The sequence below is a fragment of the Pithys albifrons genome, chromosome 10, assembly GCF_047495875.1.
Source record: "Pithys albifrons albifrons isolate INPA30051 chromosome 10, PitAlb_v1, whole genome shotgun sequence".
Lineage (NCBI taxonomy): Eukaryota > Metazoa > Chordata > Aves > Passeriformes > Thamnophilidae > Pithys > Pithys albifrons.
Window position 1 is genome coordinate 5,965,432 of NC_092467.1, and position 25,793 is coordinate 5,991,224.

The 25,793-nt window shown below is 47.1% G+C and overlaps 1 long non-coding RNA gene across 1 annotated transcript; it reads right to left on the reverse strand.

The window, feature by feature from the left end:
- Positions 1-456: 456 nt before the first annotated feature.
- On the reverse strand, positions 457-20,117 carry LOC139676466 (uncharacterized). The gene is made up of 3 exons (XR_011698661.1): positions 20,046-20,117; positions 3,646-3,748; positions 457-521 (listed from the first exon to the last, which is right to left on the reverse strand). It is a non-coding gene; the product is annotated as an uncharacterized lncRNA (long non-coding RNA).
- Positions 20,118-25,793: the final 5,676 nt, after the last annotated feature.

Consider the following 25,793-nt stretch of genomic DNA (forward strand, 5'->3'; position numbering starts at 1 on the left):
ACTCCTGCCACTCTGCCCTGGTAAAACAGAAGAAACAAGACCTCCAAGACACCTTGCACTGAAACAGTGAGTGACCCAGAGACAGAGGCCACAGCATCTTACCCTCTTCCACCCTCTGAAGAAATGAAAAGGCAGATACTCCACACGTGCCACTCTAGCCCCTTCCACAAAAAGGGCACTACAAACTGACAAAGAACAACTTCTGCCATTCATTAAGTTCTTGGCATTAACTGATTTCTCTCCAATCAAGCCATAAAACCCAAAGCTGCATGCATGCAGCATCCTAAAATACCCTTGTAAATCTCAGCCACCACATTCATTAATTACAACCCAGTGATAGTTCAGGCCATTAGTTCTGGATGGTAACTTCATTTATTCCCATGTTAATGCTCGATGTCAGTGGTTATCTCATTACCACTCTATTACTTACCTACTTAATCCATCATTGCAACCCAGGCCAGAAAGGAGGAGCAGAGTTTGCCCTGTGTCTGTCAAAAGACGATGCATCAAGTGTAAAGCACCTAGAAATCACAAACAAAGCACTTCTAATCTGCAGCTGAGGTTATATCTATTTAACAGGAGGAAATGACACTGATGAGTGATGTCAGGACCACAAACACACTCCAGTATTGAAAAATGGTGTATGTTGAGGATTGAGATACCTATTAAATCAGAGCCAAAAGCTTTGGTAAGAACAGAAGCACTTATCAGCAGTTATACAGAAAAATGACACTGACTCCACCCTGCTCCTCCTCAGGCTCTCCTTTTCCAAACCTTAGGTTAGAGTCAAACAATTACTGCCTGTTAAACAGTTTGAGAAGGCAGGTCAAAGTCTGGGCACTGGGAGCTGCTACCTGCTGAATGCTCCAGGAAACAGGCAGCGTTGCAGAGACCACTAGCCCTGCCTGTCAGGGAAAATACACCTAAAACATGGACAGATACAATAGTTGTTGGCATTTCAACACATACCCAGCTGGAGTTCCTCTTGTGTGGTGAGCAGGTACTTTCAAAGATGTGCTTTATTGCACCCACCACACTCCTGCCTTTCCCAGGAATTACTCCACCCACTCATCCAGCCCCATGGGTCTGAGCAGGGTGTTTCAGCTCAGCAAGATCAGCAACTTTTCCTGTCTCATTCCCTCCTTCTTCCCCAAAATAGTTTTGCTGGAGACATCATTTCACTCTTCCCCTGCTTGACTTAGAAAAAGGAAAGCTGTTTTTATGTTGACAGGCTGTGAAATCAAGATGTGAGCTGGGGAAAGGTTCAGAGGGACATTTCCTGCAGTAGTGAAGGCTCTCATCAGAGCAAGCAAAGCACCCCTGCTCTGCCCAGATATGATGCTCAGACAACAGGCAAGGTGACTGGTTTTACCTGCTTCCAAGTGACATGATAAGGAAGGACTAAAATCCTCTGAAGTGGAAGAAGCTGATGCCACAAAAGCAAGGTAGAGAAAGGAGACACAGCCACAGGATGACGTCAGGAGTGAAACAGCAATGATTTCCTCTGTGATCAGTAAACCCCCAGCTAACATGCCTGTGCTGGCAAAAGCAGGCTCTAAATGGTGCTGTGCCAGAACAACTGACAGGGCAAGTCTGCAAGATGCCACAATCAGATGTAATTAAAACACCTTTGCTGCCCTGCTTTCCATTCTCTCAGCAACAAAATCCATTACAGAATGCAGTAACAAAATGATTTAAAATGTCCCTGAAGCTAAGTTGTTGACACCAGAGTAGACAGATAGATTTTGATACACCCTTGATTAAACAGCTTTCTGTAGAAGGCAAAGAGGGCAGGAAAGGAGCTGGGTGATGAGCCAGAGGCCTGTCCAAGAAAGAGGGGTTATCCCCCAGGGAAAGCAAGGGCTGCTGCAGGAGAAAGATGCCCCATCAACCAGCCAGAGGCTGAAACAGCCTCATCCCCCTGGAAAGCAGGCTGCAAACCCTCTGCTCCAGTGTCAGGCTCCTGCCCCTGAGCTTCCTGCTCGGAGTCAGGCTGGCAACACCACACACATCACTATTCTCATTCTCTGATGAGAGGCTGCAGTGAAAGCAGACAACAGAAAGCCTCACCCTGCTCAGCCCATAGCAGGGCCAGCAATACTTCCATTTCCCATGGAGTTACACATCTCGATGAGATTCTCCAGGATGCAGTAGGATACTGTCTCCAAGCACAGTTTTCCCCACAGGCATTCATAACATCTCTCTTCCTCCTCCTCTCACACACAGATGCTCTTGGACTGATAAGGATTGAACTCCTTTGGCAGAGACAGGCAAAGATAAAGTCTTCTCCCTGGCCATCTATTTATATCAAGCTGGTAGGTACTTGTTATCTTTGAGATCTCTGGCACACACAGCTGCAATCAGCCATCAGTCTGGAAACTTATTAGAGGTGGGCAAAGAGGAGCCAAACCCACACTAATACTGTTTTCTCAGGGACAAAAAGGCAAGAACGAAAGGGTGTTAAAACACAGTATGTGCATCTGCCCTGTCCAACTCTGAGATGTCAGAGAGAAGATATCCCAGTGGGACAGAGGGGCAGGCACAGCCCAGGAACTCAGAGAACAACCTGAAGATAATCCAGACCTGAGGTGAAACACTGTGAGTGAGCACAGAGATGCTGCAGGCATAGGGGTGGGTCACAGGGCTACACAAACAGGCGACCACTGCTCACCAATCCTGGGTCATTCTGGCCCACTCTAGCAGCCAAGAGCTCTGGGGTTGCTGTGACCTGGTAGCAAAGGCTTCCAGGCATGTGCCACAAGAAAAAGGGGCTTACCCATCAAATATTCCTCAGGCTTTGTGTACAAAGATATTGGACAGAAGACTCCAAACCAGGAAGGAATTACAAGTCAGAAAGTGTACGATACTCAGTATCACCAGCTCCTGCAGAAGTAAAGCCCCTGCTTATGCACAACATTCATCTCTCATTACTAACATACATCAGATGGTTCAAATTTTCTTTGCTCCCTCACGTGGCATGAAAGAAACTGAAGCAAGCAGCAGGAATCCCTTCCTAGAATCCACTTTATTAATTTTCTGGGACTTGCCTGTGAGTGCCCTGTACACACCTGACACTTGGGAACCCTAAGAACCTTGCTTGTTTTTGTAGGCACTTTTGAGACTGAGGTAGCTTTTGGTCCCAGCTCTGTTCAATGCAATGCTGGTTCATACCCCCAGCACCACTGATTCTCAGATCTGCAAACAGCTGAGGGGCAGCCGAGCTCCCTTCTGAGTCATCAGAAATTCAGCCTTGTGTTAACCAGCACAGGGCCCAGACGCTGCAGAGAGCAACTGCAGCTCCACCTTCCCTGCAGCCATCCAGTCTGGGTAGGGATAATCCTGTCTCCAGCAAGAAGGCAGGTGTTTGAAAAACATGTTCACCAGCATATTTCGATTAACAGTGTTTTTAAACATTGTTTAACACTCAGTGAAAATACAGTCACATCTCAGACAGAGATGGGTGCCCTTCCGTGGGGTATCACAGCCACTTGTAGCCCCCATTTTTGCACCTGGGAGAGGTGGGGGGAATCCACCTTTACCTTAAGGATGCCTTCAGCAAAGTCTCGCATATTTTAAAACAGGGTGAGAAGATCACATTTACTGCTTAGGAATTTTCCTCTCCATAAGTCACCACCCAAAGCTCACCATGACTGTGTGGGCACCTGCACATGGAGCCGAAGGAGCGGCCGGTCCTTGCCTTGATCTCAGATTTTCCATTCAGGAGCGACAGCTGAGCATTTTATTACCCCTGCAAAGAAAACACATCAGTTAAACACTCCCAGGGGAGTAAGAGGACCAGAGCAAATTCCCAGAGAAAGCCCTGGCAGCGTTCCTCCTGCTCTGTGGCTGTGAGAGAGACGGAGTAACAGAGCATGACACATGGAGCAACAGAAGCTGAACGATGCACGTGTTACTGCAAGGAAAATTAACCATACTAAGGGGGAGGGGGGAGAAGGGAAAGCAGTTGCTAACAAATATTTATTACAACATAATTTTATCCTCATCTGACCCTAATTCTGATTAAAGAAACCCAGACAGACTGGCATCACTGCTGGGGCACTCAGGCGATATCTCTGACCATCCATGTATATAATTGCCCAGGAAATCCCACAACCACCCCCTCGCCTTCCCTCCTGCAGTCTGAGATTCCTCAGCTTATGTCACTCCTCTGTGGCAGGGGAGTTGGAACTAAATGATCTTTCAGGTCCCTTCCAAGCCAAACCATTCCAGCACTCTATGATTCTATTCTAAGGCTCTCAGTCCCACTCTGCAGGTTCCCAGAGTCCTCTGATGGAGCCAAAGCATCTTCAAGTCTCCCAGACCAGGTAGCTCTCCATGCATCCTGCTCACCATGGCTTGTCTTGGACACAAAAAGGACACTGAAGTGCCATGAGCAGGGACACCTTCCACTAGACCAGGGTTTAGGGACCGTAAGTATAACAAATCTTGGGAAAACCAGACACGTGCCAAGTGGTTTGACAGATTCCTGAAACAGCCCAGCAAGCAACAGGCTTGGTGCAGTGTCCCCATCAGTCACTGACCATCAAGCCTAATCCCACAGCATAATGACATTCCTTAAATACTCTTTACATTTAAAAAAGAATGAAGAACCAGGGTGAAAAAAATGCTGCAATGGAAGGGGAGAGTTGAAATTCAACCCCTGTAAAAAGCCCTAAAGAGAAAAGCACATTTCACATTCTGAAATCTCTGAGTTGATTTTCTGTTCCTCAGCTTCAATCACCTCTTTGCTAGTGAGATTTGGCACTAGCCCAGGTCTCCTGAGGAAGCAAAGGCAAGGATTTTCCGAAGGATTTGTCACCCACATCTCCTCCCGCGATGCCTCCTTGGGGATTTTTTAATGAGCAAGGCCCTCCTTTGAAAAAAGATCTGCCTTTAAAAGATGAGGCCAAGCCCAGGAGAAACCCAAGAGTAATATTTCTACCTCAGCCCCAGCTCCAAGCCCACTGCTTGCCTGCAAGCCCTGCTGCTCCACCTGCTTAAGGAGGATGTTTTCATTACTGTTCAATTTGCAATGAGCTGAGCTTCATGTCCTTCATTGGATTATTTTTATATTTAATGTCCTCTCCCCCTCTTCTTTTTATAGACTGGTAATCCAAGTCCCTTGGCAAGGCTGAGTAATCTCAATCAGATTTTAATCAAAGTAAGCCAGATCTTCAGCTGCCAGTATTGATGCATCTGCCTTTAAATATTTGAACGCCGCCGATTTACCCCGGCGAGGCCCCGGCCCCATCCGCTCAGGAAATTTAAATTCCTTCCTATGCATCAAGCTAAAACAACAAGACAGAACAAGCAACCTGCTGTGAAGGGGTTTTAGTTTATAAAACCAATAACCGGGATTTCAAAACTAAATGAAAATCTGAGATAATCCCTCCCCAAATCCAGCCTGGGAAAAGCACTGTGGACAGATAAGTATCAAGTAACTTCTTAAAACACACTTTTTCCTCTTGTAAAAGCTTTCATCAAGTCAGAGCCAAAGGGAAGTTACCCACAATGCTTCATTCCTTGACATGACCCAGAGAATTCTGTTTTCCATCCATAGAAAATGCATATTTTATCCATGCAGGCTTCTCCAGGATGGACCTGCTTCTGCTTTGTTCAGCAATGACCTTTGTGCCACTGCCAAACCCCAGCATCCAAAATCAGCATATTAGTCGGAAAATAATGAGATTTCTGGAATACAAAACGTTGGCTCCACTTTCCTTACCTTTAAAGATATCTGCCAGCTTCCCTCCACAGATTAGAGAGATAAAAAAAGCACTTAGATGAAAAAGAGTCTCATCTAATCGCCTGACTCCAGGAGATGAGTCTGAGGTGGAGACAGTGGCTGTCCCACAGAACTTGTCAGTATTTGGACTGCAAACAGCATCCAAGCAATGCCAGAAATAGATGAGTGTCTAAAATACACTGCTGAAGGCAAGGCAAGCCTGTTCCACTGATTTACTTACTCATTTGGGGGTGAACTCCTGAGGAACACTTGGGATTTCTCAGGTTCTCTGGTCATTTCCACTGAGACAGAGGTTACACAAGGCATCACCTGAGGAATTACACCAGAGCATCACAGTCAATCTGCATTTCCATCCCTACTGCCAGAATGTTGTAAGGTCTTCAGGGTTTGCCAGATCCATGCTCTAGTTTAGGCCCAGTCCTGAACAACAGGATGACAACTCAAGGATCTCAGTCCCTCCTTCCCTAGGAAGGTGTGGGTTCCTACTCACCTTTTCCAGCTGGACCTCTCCTACTCTCCACTTCCAGCTGGGCTGGCTTATAAGCAGGCAGGCTGGGATCAAACCCTGTCCTGTTCATGGCTTTTATTTCCCATTCTACTTCATAACTAAATGCCTCAGTTTTGCTCCACACCTCAAAGACAAGATGAAGGAACAAGTCCAATGAGGAGGAGCTGAAGGAGCTAGGGGGTTGTTTAACAAGGAGAAAAGGAGGCTCGGGGGGGACCTCATCACTCTCTACAACTGCCTGAAAGGAGGTTGTAGCCAGGTCTCTTCTCTCAGGTAAAAAAGGACAGGACAAGGAAATAGTCTCAAGCTTTGTCAGGGAAGGTTTAGATTGGATATTAGGAAAAATTTCTTCACTGGAAAGGTGTTCAATCACTGGAACAGGCTGATCAGGGAAGTGGTGAAATCACCATCCCTGGAAGTGTTCAAAAAAATGTAGATGTGTCACCTGGGGACAAGGACACCTGGAGATTTGGCCAGGTTAATGGTCAGACTGCATGACCTTAGAGGTCCTTTACAATCCAAATGATTCCATGAGTATAAATCATCCTCTTGCAAGGGCCCAGCCATATCATGTCCTTCATGCAAGTCTAGTAAACTGAGTGACACCACAGGGTTAGATACTGCCCTGTGAGGGACAAAGCCATGGGACAGTGTCATGCCAAGGACTGATCTCAAACCACAGCTCATACAAAAGGTTTAAATCCAAGTCACTGGTGACTCCTCCAGTCTCTGGACAAGCAAGACAAGCAACCTGCATGGCATCAATCCAGCTGCACACAGACACTTGGGAAAGCTACAGCAAATCAGCTAAGGTGGGACTCAGCACAGGATGCACCTTAACAGGCACATTAAAACAGTCTCATGAAGGGAAGTATATGGAGGAGCATCTGCAGGGGGGTTAACAACCTCCAGCTCCTGCAAGCAGCCAGCATTTTTTGTCCTTTCCTATTAGCTCACCCAAGCATCCCTGATCCAAGACACAGGTTCCTATGACAGATGGCCTTATTAGTGTCCATGTATGGTGACAAGGACGCCACAACAGGTGGCCCAGACAGTAACTGAAACACTTCACCCCACTTGCCCCAAAACAGGCTCAAGATCACGCCAAGGGCAACCAGGATCAAAGCACAAAAAGCATGTCATGTGTAAGGAGGCCAAATTACCTTCACGTGCCTTCCAGTCTGTTCCGGTCTCAGCTGGAACATGCTGTCCAGTTTGGGATGCTGATCTCCCAGACAGTGGGAACAATTGGAGGCAGTCCAAGGCAGACAGACAACAGTGACTGGAAATCTATAGGAGATGGTTGGCAAGGAAGGATGGAAAGCATTTGTGATGCTCAGCGTAGAGAGGATGGAGACATGGTTACAGTCTTCAGGCAAACAAAAAGGAAAGGCAAAAAACCCCAAACACGAACAATTCTACCAGTGGAAAGGACAAGAAATCCTGAGCTTACTTTAAAACAAGGAACCTTTCAGTCAAACATTTAAAAAATAAACTTTCCAAGTGTACAGACAGCAAAAGCACCATACACTTGTCAGAGCTCCATTGCTTTCTTCAAACATCCACTGTTAAATTAAACCCTTTGGGCTACGCTGCAGAAGACCCCATAACTCAGCCACGAGGCAGTTGAGAGAGTTACGAGCTCATTCTGCACTCTGACGTGGGGAATGGATAGTCCAATGCCAGTGAAAAAGAAATTAATTTCCAGCCCATCATAAAAAACACCAAAAAAAACAAAAAGCCACACTGCAGCTGGTGCTCAGAAGGACCTTTAAAAACCCTTGCAGTGTGAAAAGGTCAGCAAGGGAGGGACTGGGTGCGTGTTTCCAGGGCTGCCAGGAGTCAGGGAATGGAGAGGGAAAATTCACAACAAAACTGGGCCTCCTGCAGTGGTGGAAAAGCAGAGAGCAGAGAAGCAGTACCCACCTGTCCTCTGTAAGGTGACTCACCCACCACACCCTGCCCAGCTGTGCCATTGGCAAGAGGAGCCCTGTGCCCCTGCAGGACCTCCCGTGGAGTTTGGGATGCTCTCTCCTCCAGCAGACACAGTTATTGCTCTGAGCTGGTGTTTCCATCCTCTACCTGTCTCCAGACAAGGCCATTTCCATGCTGGAGCTCAGGACTGAGCCCCCAGGCTGACTAACACTTAATGGGTGCCAACAGGAGCACACAGTTGGGTGCTCTGAGCAGCCAGAGGAGGAGGAGTTTTGGAATGTCCTTGTTTTTGTCCATGTCCAATCAAATAAGACAATACATACATTTATACATATCCAAGCAACTTAAGTGCATATTTCTACATATCCAACCAAATAAACCCCAAGTACTGAAGCTTTTCAAGCCTGAGGCCAGTCTGGGTACCCTCAAATTCTCCTGAACTTTACTTGGAAATGGGAAGGAGTCCAGGATTTGTGCCACCCTCCTTGTGGATTTGGGTCCTGGCTGCCTGCTGACCTCTTGTGTGAGTCAAAAATACAGTCATTTTTCTGTCTGCCTCATCTTGGGCCTGCCCTATTCCAGACACACTGGCTGGAGCCAATTTAGAATCATAGAATGGATTGGGTTGGAAAAGACCTCCAAGATCATCAAGTCCAACCCTTGGTCCATCTCCAGTCCCTTTACCAGATCATGGCACTCAGTGCCACGGCCAAGCTCAGTTGAAAAACCTCCAGGGATGGGGAATCCACCCCCTCTCTGGGCAGCCCATTCCAATGCCTGAGCACTCTCTCTGCAAAGAAGTTTTTTCTGATCTCCAACTTCAATTTCCCCTGGCAGAGCTTGAGCCCATCGTGCCCCCTTGTCCTATTGCTGAGTGCCTGGGAGAAGAGACCAACCCCCACCTGGCCAGAACTTCCCTTCAGGTAGTTATTTCTGCATTGTATCTTCAAATCTGCCGATGCCAAAACTACATCTTGTGCTCTGTGGCCCAAATCTCCATGGGTTGGAGCTCTTCACGTATTTTTGGCTGGATCCGGAGCCCAGGGAGCTGAGAGATGCTTGGAGAAACCAAACTCTGGCTATTTGCTTTAGTACTCATCAGAAAACACAGCATGATACAGACCCATGATACAGCATGCATCTGAGGGAGAGTCCCCTAGCGATGCAGACAAGGCTTGCAGCAGGTTTCACTCCAGATCAAGCCATTCCAGCATGCCAGACCTGAATTTCAAGCACAGAAAAAAATCCTTGAGTGTCTGCTCCCACGCTGACTTGGGTTTGTGTGAGCCTTGGCTCAGACCATCATATTCACCGTATTTGCAAGACTAAATGCAGTCAAAGTCAGCTCATTTGAGAAGAAACTTCTAGACTTCCTACATCACTCCTTTCCTCGTGTGCAGCATGGAGAGACCAGGAGACATGTTTGCACTGAACTAATATCCTCTGCATTCTGCTTCCTGCTTTGTTCATAGAGGCTTTGGGGAGATTTGTGGGCCTGGTGATGAATTATAGGAAGGAAGACAAACATATTTTACTGTTCTGGGCAAGGAGTGCTGGAATCCTGTGGACATCTGGAGGAATTATTTGCAGAAAATTAACATTGTTTGTCATTTGCATGATGAACTTCTGGATCTCAAATGAATGATGGGAAGAAGCCGGTGGGAGATGCTCATTATCCCTGATGGAGAGAAGTCCCTTGACACGATGCTAAGGTCACCATGATCTATGGACCCCCTGACTGACAACTGTGAGAGCTGTGGAACTGAGCACACAATATAGCTGGGGGCGTCAGCGATCTGCCACACTAAATGCCGAGGCGTTAATAATTGTTGCTTGCCTCTGATTGCCGGAGTTTCGGATGCACTTGTTCTGGCTGTCTCACAGGGCAGGCACGTTAACTCCTTCTTGACTAATTCCAGAGGACACAAAACCCAAACACGCTTCTGCAGGTACCCAGGCAGCCCCATGGATTAAAACTTCCAGGCTTTCTTGTTTATCTCTTGATGTGCCTTTCGGGATCATGCTCCCAGCAGCTCCCTGACACAGATTCCCCACCTCTGCCTCTGTAGGAGTCACAAATCCCAGTTGGCAGCACATGACGTGCCATCACCAGCCCTGCACTCAAACTCACAGCATGGCAGAGAAGCCCTCAAAGTTTTCCTGTTACTCCACTGCAGCACAACCTGTTCCTCTGTATGTTAAATTTGCCTCTTGGGAGCCAACTTCAGGTTTTTTCTTTGCAGCTCTAACAAGTGCTGACGCCAGGGAGGAGCTCTTGGAGAGCTGGGAGCACCACTAGCTGCAAGGCAGGGTGGTAGGGATTGAGAAGAATCAAGTGTGAGAAATACCATCTCACCTAGGACATGGCTCTTGGTCTCTCAGCATCTCTGTTTCTTCCTTTGAAAAGCTGAAATATTCTATGATCTGTTTCTGAGTTGTTCTGTAAGTCCTCTGAAGACAGTGTTGCCCAAAGCATGGGGTAAGTTCCACTCTGCTTCCCAGGAAAAGAGGCACAGGTGGTGTGCAAAAGGGATGGGAAGTTCTTCCAGAGGAGCAGAGCTGGTATGTGGCAGCCTTCATAAAGGGGAGGTAAGAAAAGCAGAGGGCACCTGGGCTCAGATTAAATTCACTCACAGAAGCACTGCCTGAAGTGCTTTCATAAGCTCCTCTAAATTCATTTCCCAGAGCTTTCACCCCCTATCTCTAAGCAGAGAGCAGCACTCCCCTTCCTCACAGGGCACTGGGAAGATGAATTCACAAACATTGCTGAGGCAAGAAAGCAGCAGAATGTAAGAAAGAATGATGAAAGACATAATGAAAACCACAAAGGTATAGGGCACCAGGACCATCCCATTATGGCCAAACAATGAGGGAAGCAAGGGAAATGCTCTGCTGCAGACCACAGCCTCCCTGGGAGCACAAGGGGGCTGGAATCTGAGGAGGGATAGTTACAGTGATAGTATTGCCTCTTTCAAGGTGCTGTCAAAACATGCTGAGACCTTTTCTTCTGTCAAACAAAGTGCTACACTGATTAACACGGGCAGAGAAATCCAGCCCCTTCCTTTCTGGAACAGCTCGAGGCCATGATGGGATGGACAAGTGGATGGGGTGATGCAGCTTGATGAGAGCACCCTATGGATTTGGGGCAGGTGTGGGAGAGCCAGCACCATTCCCACCTGTGCTCGGTGAACAACTGCAGCTCAGGGGGTGGCTGTGCTCCAAGCTCTGTCCCTCCTTCCTGGGACTGGAGCTGAGACAGGGAAGAAAAATGAGCATCTGGGAGTCCATATGAATAAGCTAATGCCGCAGAGCTGTCAGTCATGTGCTAATACCCTTAGCTAAAGAAACATATTGATCCTGATTGCCTGGAATTGCACTTGAAAAGGGCTGGGTGACATTTCCAAGGAGACACGAGCTACTTTCAAGTCAATTAGCGGCATTGGAGGATTCATGCCGAGGGGACGCACTCACCTCCGAGGAATGCCAGGAGAGAATGAGAATTGAATTAAGCCTTTTCATACACCGAGAAACAAATCCTTTAATGGCCTGTAACAGCTGACAGGACACCCAGGGTCGCCAAAAGCATGCTGGCAGCAGCTGGGTGAGGAAGCTTCCCCGTGATGAAGCTGAGGACTGCAGAGCAGCTGAATCACTGCAAAAGGCCCAGGAGGGCACGCAGAGCTGCACGGGGTAATCCTCTAGGAAAAGGGAGTGGAAGGAAGCAAAGTTTAAGTTCCATGTAAACAATGCATATAAGGCTCTTCATTCCTCTCCAGGTACCTGATCTCCCTTAGGGATCAACGGGAACGTCACAGCCAATGCATCTCACGTACCACTGAGCAGCATGACCCTCATGGAACAGGCGTTTAGATGAGGTGTTTTGCTCACTGCCTTCCCCAGAAAATTCCTTCTTCCTGTGGATTCCAAAGCCTCCTTCAGAGCCTAGGACCTCAGGCAGGTTTGAAACCAGCACAGCAAATCCAAAGGTGGAGAACTCAGGGTAACTGTGCAATCCCTCTGATTTTTCTACTTGCGGGTGCTCTGACCCATATTGAGTTTCCATGGTTCCTTTTATGTTCCTATAAACATGAGGCTTGTACCTGAATTCAAGGCTTTCTGGACAGCTTTACAGAGATGATTTCCTGCTCTCTCACAGCAACTGCAGTCATTCTATCTCACAAGCCAGGGAGCACAACCCTTCGATCCCTGTGCAGGAGGGTGAGGAGCTCCAGTGAAAAGCCCTTCAGTCCTGCAAGGTGAAAGTGACCCCACCAGCTACAGACTGACTGAGAAGTCTCAGACCTGAACAGGTCCAAAGAGTATCTGAATCTTCATGAGTATGGCATAGGAAAAAGAAAATGGAAAGAAAAGCCATCCCACATGTTTTCTCCAGCCTCAGTTCTGCAAGCTGTCACACACTGTGGGTTTCTCTGTGATCAGGCATCTCTCAGCCACAAGCCCAAAACCATCTTCAACATAGTGACATTCAGAGGCCCCAGAAATGCCAACGTGTTCTTCTGAGTGTTGCACCTGCCCAGGAAAGGCTGCCCTTGCCCCCACCTTCCAAAGGCAAGTAGCTCAGCCTAAAAGCTCAATCAGGTCCTCAGCCCCTTTTCCTTGTCCACACACCTACACCAGGGACATTGCAGTGAGAGCTTTAACTGGGATAATCCTTCTGTGCTGCAGCAGCATGGGTTTGATCATGAGATTTTCTACCCATCCTAGCCACAATGCAGGTTTTCCTAGTCCAGCACAAACCAAGACCCTCCTGGTGCTCCCCTGGCTTTCCCTCCTTCCCTCTTCTCCCCACTGCTACACTCCTAAACTGAGTGATAGAGACAACCAGCTCCAGTCCCAAAGGAAATCAAATGGAAGTTGTTCCTTTCAACTCAGCTGAAGAAAAGAGCCCGTGTTTATAAACCTGCAGGCTTCGAGCAGAATAAATGAATCTCCTAATAGTCCCTGCAGACAGGAGGAGACTTGGGAAATGGATTCTCCCATGGGCTTGCCATGGAGCGTCCCTCCGAATTTTCAACCAAGCATTTTCTCATCGGAGTTTCATACACGGCCAGTGATTTTCCAGAGAGAAAATGAAAGCAGAATTCTGACATGCATCCAGCAAGCCCTGCAGAGCCACAGCCCCTGTTCTTTCAGTGACACCTTGGACCACAAACGTCCCTCCAAAGCACAGCCAAAAAGCTCAAGAAACCCATTTTTTTCACTGGAACAACAGAGTGCAGGGTGTCAGGCTCATTTTGCAAGGACTGGTAGGAGCCTGGATCTCAATTAAAGCTAGCAGGGCTCAAAATAGCCTTTTGCAGTATTTGTAGCCTGTAACATAAAGCATGGGTCATATTACTGAAAGCACCTGAGAAACACAAACGGCTGAGGCTCAGCTTCAAAGTGACCCTTACTTCAACACCTACATCTTTTCCTCCGTGGATGGAATATGGTTAAAAGCAACACATAACTACCATTTAATACTGAAGAAGTCAGCCAGACCACACTGATGCTCACAGGTAGAGAGCTGATGCACAGGAGTGACTTTTCCAAGGCTATGCAGTAAATCCAAAACACAACCAAGACTTAACCCCAGGTCTTCCAAATCCCTTCTCTTCCCCCCAGACCATTGCACTTTGCTTTTTGCTAGCTATTAAAAGCCAACTGAAGTGATACAGTATGGCTGCATGGACATGCTCAGGAACCAGTGCACTAGTGAGGAGCACAATTGAGACACAGAATCCATTCCCTCTGTGAGATGGGAAGAAAGCGGAGGGGGCACCGCAGGGTGCTCCTGACAAGATGGGAAGGAAAGTAAAGGGTTCTTTTCTTTTTTTCTTTTGCCTTTACTGTGAAGAGATGTCTGCATTTCACTTATTAACAGCAAGGCTCAGTCCTAGCTAGAGAACAGCAGGAGAGACTAAAAAACGGGGTCTTTTCGCCATTTCTCTATAAATATCAAGCATGAGCTGCTGCCGCCCATGAAAGCAGCCCATTACATTTCTGGGGCACTCTCACCCAGCCATACAGGAAGCCAAACTGATTTAACGACCCTTCCTGGGTTTCAAACAAAGCAACACAATCTCCCCAACCACCAGCAGCCCAGAAGAACCCACTAAGGGATGAAAACATATAAGAAAGCCAACTCTGATTATCCCAGGGTCTGTGGGGGCAAAGGGAAGGGTTCAGTTCACTTCTAGGCTTGAAGGATCCCAATCTCACCTGCATGGAGATGCCACCATGTTTGCTGGGCTATTTTATCATGTTTTAATAAAAGAAGAAGTAGTTTCCTCTGTTGCAGAGCACCAGATACAAGAAGGGCTGACCCAACCACCCTCAGCTCCACAAAGGAGTCTGCCATGGTGCCCATAGGACCACAGGTGCTGTAGGAAGGGAATGGGGACAGACAGAGGCACCAGAGGTGGATATGGCCAGATGATGAGCCACCGGGCTAATGGCTGGATGGAAAGAGGAATGAGAATTAAGCTTTATTAAAACAAGGGCTGTGATTCTCTCTGTCACATGCACCCACGACACGGGAGTTCAACGTGACATGTACCACCAGGAGGGCTACCAGCAAAATTGCAAGAACTAGTAACCAAAAGGGCCTGGGTTCAGGCCAGGGGCAAGGAAAAGACACAATGTGATGAGGGGCTGAACATCTTGCATTGCTCTCACGTGTGTCCTCAGGTCAGGTGTGGAGCACAGACAGTGAGGCAAAGCAGCAATGAAACAGAGCTGAGCATGTTTCCCTTGCCCTGTGCCATTCATACTCTAAGGCTGTTACAGCTCCAGCCACGTGCTCCCCACACAGCTACAGACAGAGAGGATTTTATTCTCTCCAAAGCTAAATCTCTAATACAAAAACCTGTGGATAAAAACCTAGAGTTGGGAAAGGAAGCCACGACCAGCTTTCACCACCCAAGAAAGTCTGCACAACTGCCTGGGTGCCAATAGGACAGAGATAACGATACTGAAGTGAAAAAAAAATCAATTGTTCTGTAAGAGCTTTCTGGGACCATTAGTTAATTAAGCTGCCAACAGATAAAGGTCTGTGTAAAAAGCTCTGATCACCTTCAGCACCCAAGATTAAACAAATGGACTGGTGTGCACCCCCAGCCTACCTGCAAAATCCAAAGCTGTTCATTCTCTGCACGCTCTCCTGCTTTCACAAAGCAGCAAGAGTTAAAAAACAAACCCACACTTCTCCAGCAAAAGCAAAGGCACTGCCAAGCACAGGAACACCAGGGAGAAGGCAGGCACATGGCTTGCAAGCTGCCCAGCTTTATTATTCCTTGAAACAAAGACATCTCCTAGGGCAAATATTTTTCAAGGGGTGCAAGAGATGCAATAACTGTGACAAGTCTCTTTTAGACACCTCCATTTTCCTTTTGGGATCATCACTTGGGAGATGATGAGCAACTTATTGCTTTGCCCATCCCAGGTATCCCTGCCCATGGCTGGGGGATCAGAAGAAGATGATCCTTAAGGTCCCTTCCAACCTGAACCATTCCAGGATTCTAGGATTCCATGATCCCTGGCCCACCAGCAGCCACATCGCAGCTTTCCCCATAGATGCTGAAGTTGCCTCATTCTCCCCCAAGGAAAAGTGGACCTACCCTATCCCAGCTGTGCTCCAGTGGCCTCAGCAGAGTTAACTCAGGCAGGTCTTTCTAGAAAGTGCTCCCCCTCCACGAGGTAAAGGAAAAAGGGATTTGGAAGCCCAAGGATGGACAGGAGCAAAGAAGGACTGTCATCTAAAGACCTTCAATAACAGAGTATTCTTATGAAAAGCAAAGAGCACAATCAGGTCTCAGCAAACAGGAAAGTCAAAGACTCCAATTATCTTTTTGAAAACCCTTGAAGATGCTACAGGGCTAAGCAGTGCTCTCCTCAAACCTCGCCTTTCCAGAAGTGATGTCTTCCCAAGGTTTACACTGCTGGTGACCCCCAGAGTCCTTGCCACCACATTTCCATCCTCACAATTCCATCTCACTCAGGAGCTGAAGCCAGAAGTTGTGTGGTTTACACACATCTGCTGAGATGAGGAGCACCATTTCCTCCTGGCTCCCCACGTGAATTACAGCCCCCTCTGGGCAGTGCAGAATTGCTTTTGAAGAGCAGCTCGAAACACTTCAGCACTTTCTAAACAGATAAAAGGGGAGCTGTCGAATCCAGTACATTCAGGGGAAGAGAGAGATTTCTGCTCCCTGATGGCTGTTACAGCACCAGCACAGGTGGCTGGGCCAGCACCAACCACTGTGGTGCTCCAGCAGAGTCATCAGCACCGCCCCACACTCGTGTCTGCCACAGGAAGGAGCAGAACATTGCTCAAAAGGCATCTAGTTAACATTCAAATCCCAGGAAACTCATACACCCCCTCCTGCCATCCGGGTTTTCTGAGGCTCTGATTCCCAACGCACTCGATTCAGAGCTGGCTCCTGTTTTTCCAGCTATTCGGAGGGCAGAAGCTGGAAAGCCTGGAAAGAGGAGCTCTGTGGGAAGACACTGTGCACATCCCAGTACTTCTCTGAAACAGAGCAGTGGGACGAGCTCCCAGGACACCACAACAGCATGACATGGGTGCAGAGCAGTGCACTGGAGTCAGTATGACCCCGTGAAGGGCAGTGGCACCCCAAAACCAGCAATCAAACCTTAAGACAGAGCAGTAGCATTTTACCCTTTGTTTAGCCTGATCTTCCAAGGCCTTTCAGCAATGCACAGCTCAGGAACATCTTTCATTACTTTGCTTAAACTCTTCCCAAACCCATTAAAACTTTAGTATCCACAGCATCCCATAGCAATGAGTTCCACAGTTTGTGGCATGGCAAGCAATTTCTCCTCTTGAAACACCCCCAAAGTCATTTCATTGCAGATGCAGAATGAGATGAAAAAGCAGGAGGCAGTCTAGAGGAGAAGAAATTAAACCATCACAGCTTTAGGAAGAGCTGGCAAGGAAAGGTTAAATGAACTAGGTTCATTCAGCCTAGGAAAAAAAAAAAGAAGACTAAGGCACAGAGGCATAACAATCTTTGAGTAGCTTGCAGGTTATTAAGACAGCAGTCGATTGTTCTCTGTGTTCAGTGGCAGAAGAAGAAATAATTTAACTTGGAGCAAAAAAAGCCTAAGTTTAGACATTGAAAAAAACACCCCCAAACCTGAAAACTTTCTCCCTAGAACAGATACAGAGAAGTTGCAGAATTTTTCACCAGAGACATCTACGTGAAGGTTAAACAAACACCTGTGTGGGGGGAGAGGTGTAATTGATCTTGCCTCAATGCCAACACACAGAGTAGATTATCTGCAGAGGCTCATTCCAGCCCTCTGTGATACCAACAACAAACTTTCTAACTGCTTTCTTCATGCATTTTTAATTGCATTTTAATTTTTGTCCTCGAATAGCTTGAGACAAGTGTAAAAAACGAAGCCGTGGCTAATAAATCAGAAAGTACATGTTTTCCATTTCTCCAGTGCAATAAAAAGATGTAAAAGTGAGAACAGATATATGTTAAGCCATACAGTTACACCAATAAATATGTATGGGTGTCGCGTCCCCTTTTGCTTTGCCAAAAATAGTACCAAATTATGCCAACCAATGAGAAACCACGTTTCATTAGGAAATGAACTTTAAAATACAAGATTAAAACGTGGTTTTTAAATCAAGATTTCCTGCTTGCTGATTTAATTCATGATTAAAACGGGTGATTTAAATCAACCATCCTGAACAAAACATGCCTCCTTCTCAGGTCTTTCATGTGGAAAGACAGTGGAACCCTGAAGATCAGTCAGGTAATTCCAGCTTTTACTGCTGTGCCCTTTCTCCAGCTGAGCAGTCCTCCCATATCCATCTTCTCTGAAGAAAAAGCAATTTCCATCCCCAAACAAGACAGTCCCAGTCCCTTTCATTACCCTTCTCTGGACCTCGTGCCTGCACAGTTCTGCTGCCCAAGGAGCATCACCAGGAAATTTCAAGCTGACACAGAATCAGTCTCAAACAAACTTCCCTGTGACAATTATAATCAGATCCTCCCTGCATGCAAATAGTGTTTCTGAGCATGGGCTCCAATCACAGGTTATGAATAATTGTGACAGGATTTCAAAACCTGCCCTCCAGAACAGGAGGAAAGTGGGATCAACTCATCTGCTCAAGGGGCTGGAGGTACATGGACAAGAAGGAAACTTCCTGCCAGCAAGACACAGGGAAGAGATTCCCAAAGACCTTGGTACAAATGGATATTGGATATCTCATCCCAAAGCTGGTCTACAGTGTCAGCTGATCTGAGCTACAAAGAACAGTGAGCCAGCAAGGAAGCTGAACTTCAATTATTGCAAAGCCACAGGAAGGGATTCAGTCTATCTGACCAACCTCCACGGGCCACAGGAAATATCCCAGTGCCAGAATCTGCCTTTCTATATATAACAAGTGGAGAGAGGTACCCTGAGCTGAGCAATGAAAGTTTCCCAGCGTGTGAAATGGAGGCAACTTGGTCAGCCTGAGACAACAGCTCTGGCAGTTGAAAAGATCTCAACCCCAACTAGTCCATCCAGGAAGGAAATGCCTCATGGGCATTTTCACTGTCTTTGTGTGGCAATTTGAGTGGAACAGAGTAGGAGTGGGAAAAGGCATCAGCAAGGATGGAGGTGGAAAGCAGAAACCAGGAAAAACTGAAAGAATCAGAGCTTTTAAGAGGAATTGGACAGCACAGAATTAACTTGACATTTTCTCAGCGTATATTGAGATCTCATCAGAAACAAAACAATTCCACCAGATGACATTTCAGTGCAAACCCAACAAACTGAAATTTCAGGATTTCAGCTCCACCAAAAATTGTAATTTTCCTTGGTTTGGCTTTTAAGAATCAAAAATCAAAGAACTCTCAGTATTCTGAATGCTTGTTTTTTTCTTTCCTCCTTCTTATTCCTGACATTAAATGAAAAAGAAAGAATGGCACTCAGGAAGGATTTACCTGCCTTTCCTTTCCTACCTCTTATAACTTGCCAAGACTTCCTTGTTCTCTAAACAAAATATAAAGTGAAAGGAAAAGCTAACTCAAGTTAAAAGTTGCATTTGCAAAAAAAGTCAAGGAAATCTTGAATCAAGGACAGAATAGGAATGAAAGACAACAAAAACACTACTAAAAATAAATTTTAATATCTCCATTAAGAGAAGTCCTTCTCCTGTTTGGTAAAATTGAAACCTTGGCATCTTTTTTTATTTGAATTGATTGTTGTGTTGTTTTGTTTGGGTTCTTTCTCTGGTTTAATACTTCCCTCTGCATTAAGTTGGATGGCACAAAAGGGCACTGGGCAAGTCAGGCTCAAGATTTTCAGCTTAAAAGCCAAAATCTGTTGTTGATTGCTTGGGTAGAACAGCAGAGAGAGGCCAGAGTGAGCCTTAAAAACAAATTCGACAGCCTGAGAGGCATCTCTTTTCGTCTGCCATCCCAAGCAATTCCCCTTGCAGCACGAGAAGCAGGCCAAGACCTGAGCATATTTTGCAGATCCTCCTGTGATTTTGCAAACTCTCCCCACGACAAGGGGAAGAGCCACTGTCTCATCTGCCTCTCCTTCTCCCAGCAAGCAAACTGACTGCCTGGCCCCGGATTCCGTCATTAGAGACAGGAGTCGTTAAGAATTCATGCCCGCTGCCAACACTGCATTTTTTGGAGAGGTCCTGCACTCAGGCAGAACTAATGAGCAGGCAAAGAAAGGGAAGAGCAGCTAAAGCAGAAAACACGCACACAAATACAGCCAAAATGAGAATGCAGACTTATCTGTAGGTCCTCTCCCCTCCAAGGTACTTCGGCAGCATCGCATAATGAAATGTTTACCCAGGGGGAAGGATGATTGTCATACCTGTTATACGGATGGGGAGGCTGAGGGAGGAAGGATCTAACCGTGCCCAGACGGACTGGAGGGCTCTGTTCGAACTGGGGCTGCTTTTGAAAGGACCGATCCTGACATATTCATTCAGCCGAGGAGATCACAAGGTGAAGGCAGAGCCTTCAGATGGCTCCGAAGGCTGCAAATTCTCAGCTGTAAAAATAGGCCAGATAATACCTGTCTGAAGGGGATTTACCCTGCCATACGTGCAAAATGCTTTGCAGTCATTGGACGAAGGATTTTATCAAAATACTGCCAGAGGCTGGCGAGATATTAACCCCCCCCTCTTCCAGCTACTGCAAAAAAAATCCTGCTGGTTTCTGGGAGCAGAAGGCAGCACTTCTTCCTGCATTTCTGTGTGGAACAGCCAGCCTGTGGAGCATGTGCTTACCACTAATAACAACCCTAACTGCAATGGAAGAGCAAAGAACTTAATCACATATAGAAATAGGACACGCAGAGACAGGATTCACAGAGGGACGGGCTCCCTTTGCACCCACAGAGCTGTTTACATAGTGAAGGGTGCTCTGCAATGTACACATCTCTGTGTAGAGCTTGGCTGAATTGATGCTGCTGGAGAATCGTAACGAAAGCATTTCTCACTTCCATCTGTTTCCGTTGTAAGCCATAATGTTACAGCAGCATTTATTCCTTCTTCCCTTTCTCTTCCCCTGCCCGCTTTTTCCCCAAGCATCCAATTTTTTAGGCCTATAACCCTGAAAATGATGAAAGTCTCCCATTGATTTCAATTGGCTTTTGTTTAAGGGCTTGATAGCAGAGAGAAAAATTGAATGATCATTCACTGAATGAGACAGATTTGGCCCAGTTCCCCAGCTGGTGTAAATCAGCACGAGTCCACAGAACTCGGAGGCTCCCTGCCCTGTGCTGATGACTTAGTCCACTTCTGTGCACACAAGGAATTTTAATGATGCTGCCCTGCCTTGACAGCACATGGACCCAGCGTGCGGGTTTTAATGCTGCTCAACAGCTCCAGCTCAGGACTGTGCATGATCCACCTCTCTCACCTTCAGGACAACCCCGTGCCATGGGCTGGAAGACAGCACTGAAGCTGCCCAGTTCCTTCTCTGGGGCACAAACCTTTCCCCTGCCATGAGTTGCATGGGGTTGTCTAACCTGGAGAAGAGGAGGCTCAGAGGTGACCTCAGCACTGTCTAGAACTTCCTGAAAGGAAGTTCTAGCCAGGTGGGGGTTGGTCTCTTCTCCCAGGCACTCAGCAATAGGACAAGGGGGCACGATGGGCTCAAGCTCTGCCAGGGGAAATTGAAGTTGGAGAGCAGAAAAAACTTCTTTGCAGAGAGAGTGCTCAGGTATTGGAATGGGCTGCCCAAAGTGGGGGTGGATTCCCCATCCCTGGAGGTTTTTCAACTGAGATTGGCCATTTTCAACTGGCCATGTCACTGAGTGCCATGATCTGGTAAAGGGACTGGAGTTGGATCAAGGGTTGGACTTGATGATCTCGGAGGTCTTTTCCAACCCAATCCATTCTGTGATTCTATGATTCCAGTCTAGTGGATCATCACTTCTAGCAAAATTAAGAGCATCCTGTTAACCCCAGTATTCAAACCAAGATGCTCCTAATATGTTACACCTACGCTCTGGACTGTGGCATGGGAAGGATGGTACCTACCTATGTATTTATTTTGCCTCCTTTCCTCTCCTTGCTCACCAGAGGGAATTAGCCCACCAGGGACAGAGTCAGGCAGAAAGGTAAAAGGCACCGGAAGGCTTTGTAAAACCACATGCCTGAGGCAAGACAAGAGGCATACCAAGCACAACTCTTAAGCCATGCTGCTGCTGGAAATCCCCTGGAATTACCTTCACCTCATGATGCAGATATTCATTCTCTCCATGGCTCACCTGAAGGCCTGTCCAACCTGGGCAAGGTGCTCCTGAGAGGGGCAGGAGAGGGTATGGTACACTGCCATCAGGGTTTGGGGTCCAAGGAAGAGTAAGGAGGCAGGACACAGGGTCAAAGGTAGTCAAACCTCTGCCAAAAGGCATTTTGCCCATGAGTTTTCACTTACCTAATTACAGGCATACTACAAGAGACAGTCTGGAGGAGTAAGAATCATTTGTTTACAAACCTCTAGCATTGATCAGCTGGATCTTTCTTCCCTTACAGAGGAGATTGCTACGATAGTCCAGGAAAGGAAGGGGAAAGCCAAAGCAAAGAAACAATCAAACTAACAAGAGGAAAATCTCCCCTGGTTGGCATGTCTGTTGCTCACCTTGATTAGTAGAGCAGGATATAGACATAAAATTACAATTCCTTCCTCCATTCCCCCTTGCCCCCTCCCTTTGTGTGGGGATGATGTTAAAAACATCAGGCTTGATTTACCCTGACACACTGACTGACTCACGACAGGCATAAATCCTCCCCACCAAACCAAGCTCTACCTGCCACACAGCTGCAGATGGCAGGGGGAGGAGAGGGAAACGCCATCTCCCCCTCTCTCTGTGCACATCAAGCCCAATAACCTTTTCTCTCACCCGCCTCCAAAGAGGAGACAGGCAGCTTTTGTTCAGGGAGCTGACGCTGCTGCACGAGTGTGTTTTAAGCAAGGCCACGGATCTCTCCTCGCTTTGTGCCTGTCTGTGCTCATTTTTGTTGATGCAAAGAATCTGGGGATGTGCTGGAGCACACACGTTCAGCTCAATCTGACCACTGCCAACTGAATTACAGCTCAATTTCACCAGGGTGATTAGCCCTAAAAAGAGTAAGGAGAAAGAGGGAAAAAGCAAACGCCAACCTATCCTTGTACAAACTTCCAAACCAATAGCTAAGGTGTGCTTTGGATAGGAAAGCAGGAGAAAGCTCTAGCCAGGAGGGAAGGAAAAGGGGTGGATAAAAGGAGAGGGGGAAAGATCTAATAGAGGCAGATGCAGTGCAGTCTGGGATACAGTTCTGGCACGTCTCCAGAGGCCTAAGCAGTTCCTACAGGATGGAGATTTTCTTTTAAAAATACTAATGGTCTGATTTGCAGAGCTGCCTGGCTCTCAGGTCTCCCACAGAAATGACTCCTCAAACATCATTAACATGTGTGCACTGCTGACAAAGCCTTCCAATTATGACCCCCCAGCCACACTGCCTGACTGTAGCAGCCAACTCAAACAGTGCCCAAACAAGGGGTGAAAAGGACCTGCCTTCCCTGGCCCAGCACCACACACCATCCTCAGTCTCAGGGCTGGGATGAGACTCACAGACCTGGCTCTTACCTCTTGAGGCCACTGCCTCAGCTCCACGGGCTGGTGGTGTCCTCCATGTCCCTGAGGCTGGTTGTGTCTGGTGGGAATCATGATACAGCCCATCATCACCACCCTTCCTTCATCACCTGCCCTGTGCTTCCTCATGGCTCCAGTCTGATGTGGTGGGAGAAGACACTGGGGACATCCACTCCTGAGGAAAGAAAGTACTGTCAGTCAAACCCATCCTCCAGCACTCAGCCACCAAGCTATTGTGTAAAGACAAGAGGACACAGCAGGCGTAAAAACATGGCCACAGCCTTACTGAATGAAGGAGAGGGAAAAGGCAATGAGGGATGGGGTATCTACAACCCTCTACTTGTTGTAAACCTTTTGGTTACATTTAGCATCCCCAGGGATCTGCCTTTCATGATCTAGTCCTGCTTCATCTCTATTCTCCTCTTTTGGATTCCACAGCAGCAGGTGGTGATGAAATACATTTGTAATTATGCATGAGCCAACAGTGTGCCCAGGTGGCCAAGAGGGCCAATGGGATCCTGGCCTGGATCCAAAATAGTGTGGCCAGCAGGCCCAGGGCAGTGACCCTTCCCCTGGACTCTGCCTTGGGGAGGCCACACCTTGAGTGTTGTGTTCAGTTCTGGGCCCCTCAGTTGAGGCAAGAGATTGAGGGGCTGGAGCGGGGCCAGAGAAGAGCAACGAGGCTGGAGAAGGGACTGGAGCACAAGTGCTGTGGGGAGAGGCTGAGGGAGCTGGGGGTGTTTAGCCTGGAGAAGAGGAGGCTCAGAGGTGACCTCAGCACTGTCTAGAACTCCCTGAAGGGAAGTTCTGGCCAGGTGGGGGTTGGTCTCTTCTCCCAGGCACTCAGCAATAGGACAAGGGGGCACGATGGGCTCAAGCTCTGCGAGGGAAATTGAAGTTGGAGATCAGAAAAAATTCTTTGCAGAGAGAGTGCTCAGGCATTGGAATGGGCTGCCCAGAGAGGGGGTGGATTCCCCATCCCTGGAGGTTTTTCAACTGAGCTTGGCCGTGGCACTGAGTGCCATGATCTGGTAAAGGACTGGAGTTGGACCAAGGGTTGGACTTGATGATCTCGGAGGGCTTTTCCAACCCAATTGATTCTATGACTCTATGATTCTATGTCAGGAAAATGGACTTCCCCTCATTTTCTTTAAACCTTCTGCTTAAAGAGTTCACCAAGTCACCCAAATCACAAGATGCTGCAAAGCACCATCCATGCCCCCTCTTCTACCCCTCTTTGGACTGTACATGGCTTGATCATCCCCTTCTCCCAGCTGCCTCTCTACTCAACCAACACACGTCAATCTGACTAATTTCCCCTTGCATGGAAGCTCCCCCTTTTGACCACAGTCTGCATCTTTTTAAGGTTTCCTACACCATTCCCCATAAAGGCAGTCACAACTTCAGTGGTGGCAATTTTAGATAGAGAACTTCATTCTCACTCTCCTAGTACCACATCTAATTCCTGGGCTTGACCATCACTGAACACAGGTGGGACATCCAAAACCCACACACCAATTCTGGCAGGGCAGTGGCCACTGTGAAAAGGTACTGATGGAGCCCAGCATCCCTTCCCACAACTAGTCCAGACACTGAAGGATCAACAAAATTGTTTGTGTTGTACTTTCAGGAGGTTGTTGGAAGGATACTTTGTCAAATTACTAGAGGGACCAACAAGATGCATTCAAGAGCTTGGGGCTACTTGTATTTACTAGCAGAACCACTACTGACTTTATATCTTATCTACAAAAGCAAACCCAGAAACCTCTCCATCCCAAGAGGGGAAAAACACTGTTTGCACACTACAATACAACACAACAATTCTCAGTGACATTGGCATGCTGAGCTGCCTTTTGCAACCTCCTGGTTAAGAAAAGTTCCAAAAAAATGTGTGTTGTGCGATAAACAAAAGCAGCACAGCTGGAACTCCTGTGATACAAAATCCTGTTTCTCTGTAGTTATTTACAAACTCTTCTTTCCAATAGTCGGGAGCTTCATAAACTAGAGCAGATCAATACACCTGAAAAGGTAGAGGCAGATCAGAGGGAATTAGATGACATTGGTGTATGCATCTTTAGAAATTGGAAGAGAAGAACTGATCAAAATGTGTAGGTCAAAAAAGCCTTTTTTTCCTTTTTTTTTTAAATGGGGTATTTTCTCCATTTTCAAATAAAATTTTCTAAATGTTTGTCTCAAAAAAAAAAAGAGCCTTATTTTCTTGTCTTTTCTCATCTCCCTACCCAAGTAAATTCTAATCTTTCCCACTGGTAAATGGCAGAAATCAAATTTATCATGGTTTTGGGAAGGGTGGCAGGAAAAAAATCTGACACGGGTCTTTTTTCACTAATTTTTCACTCAAATCCAGTCACTGAGGGTTTTTTTTAAGCTGGAAAAAGAAAAGCAAAAGCCCTCTTTTCCCAGCAGAAGAACTGCAGCTTTTGGACAGATGTGGTTATCCTTCATGTGCAAAACCCTTAC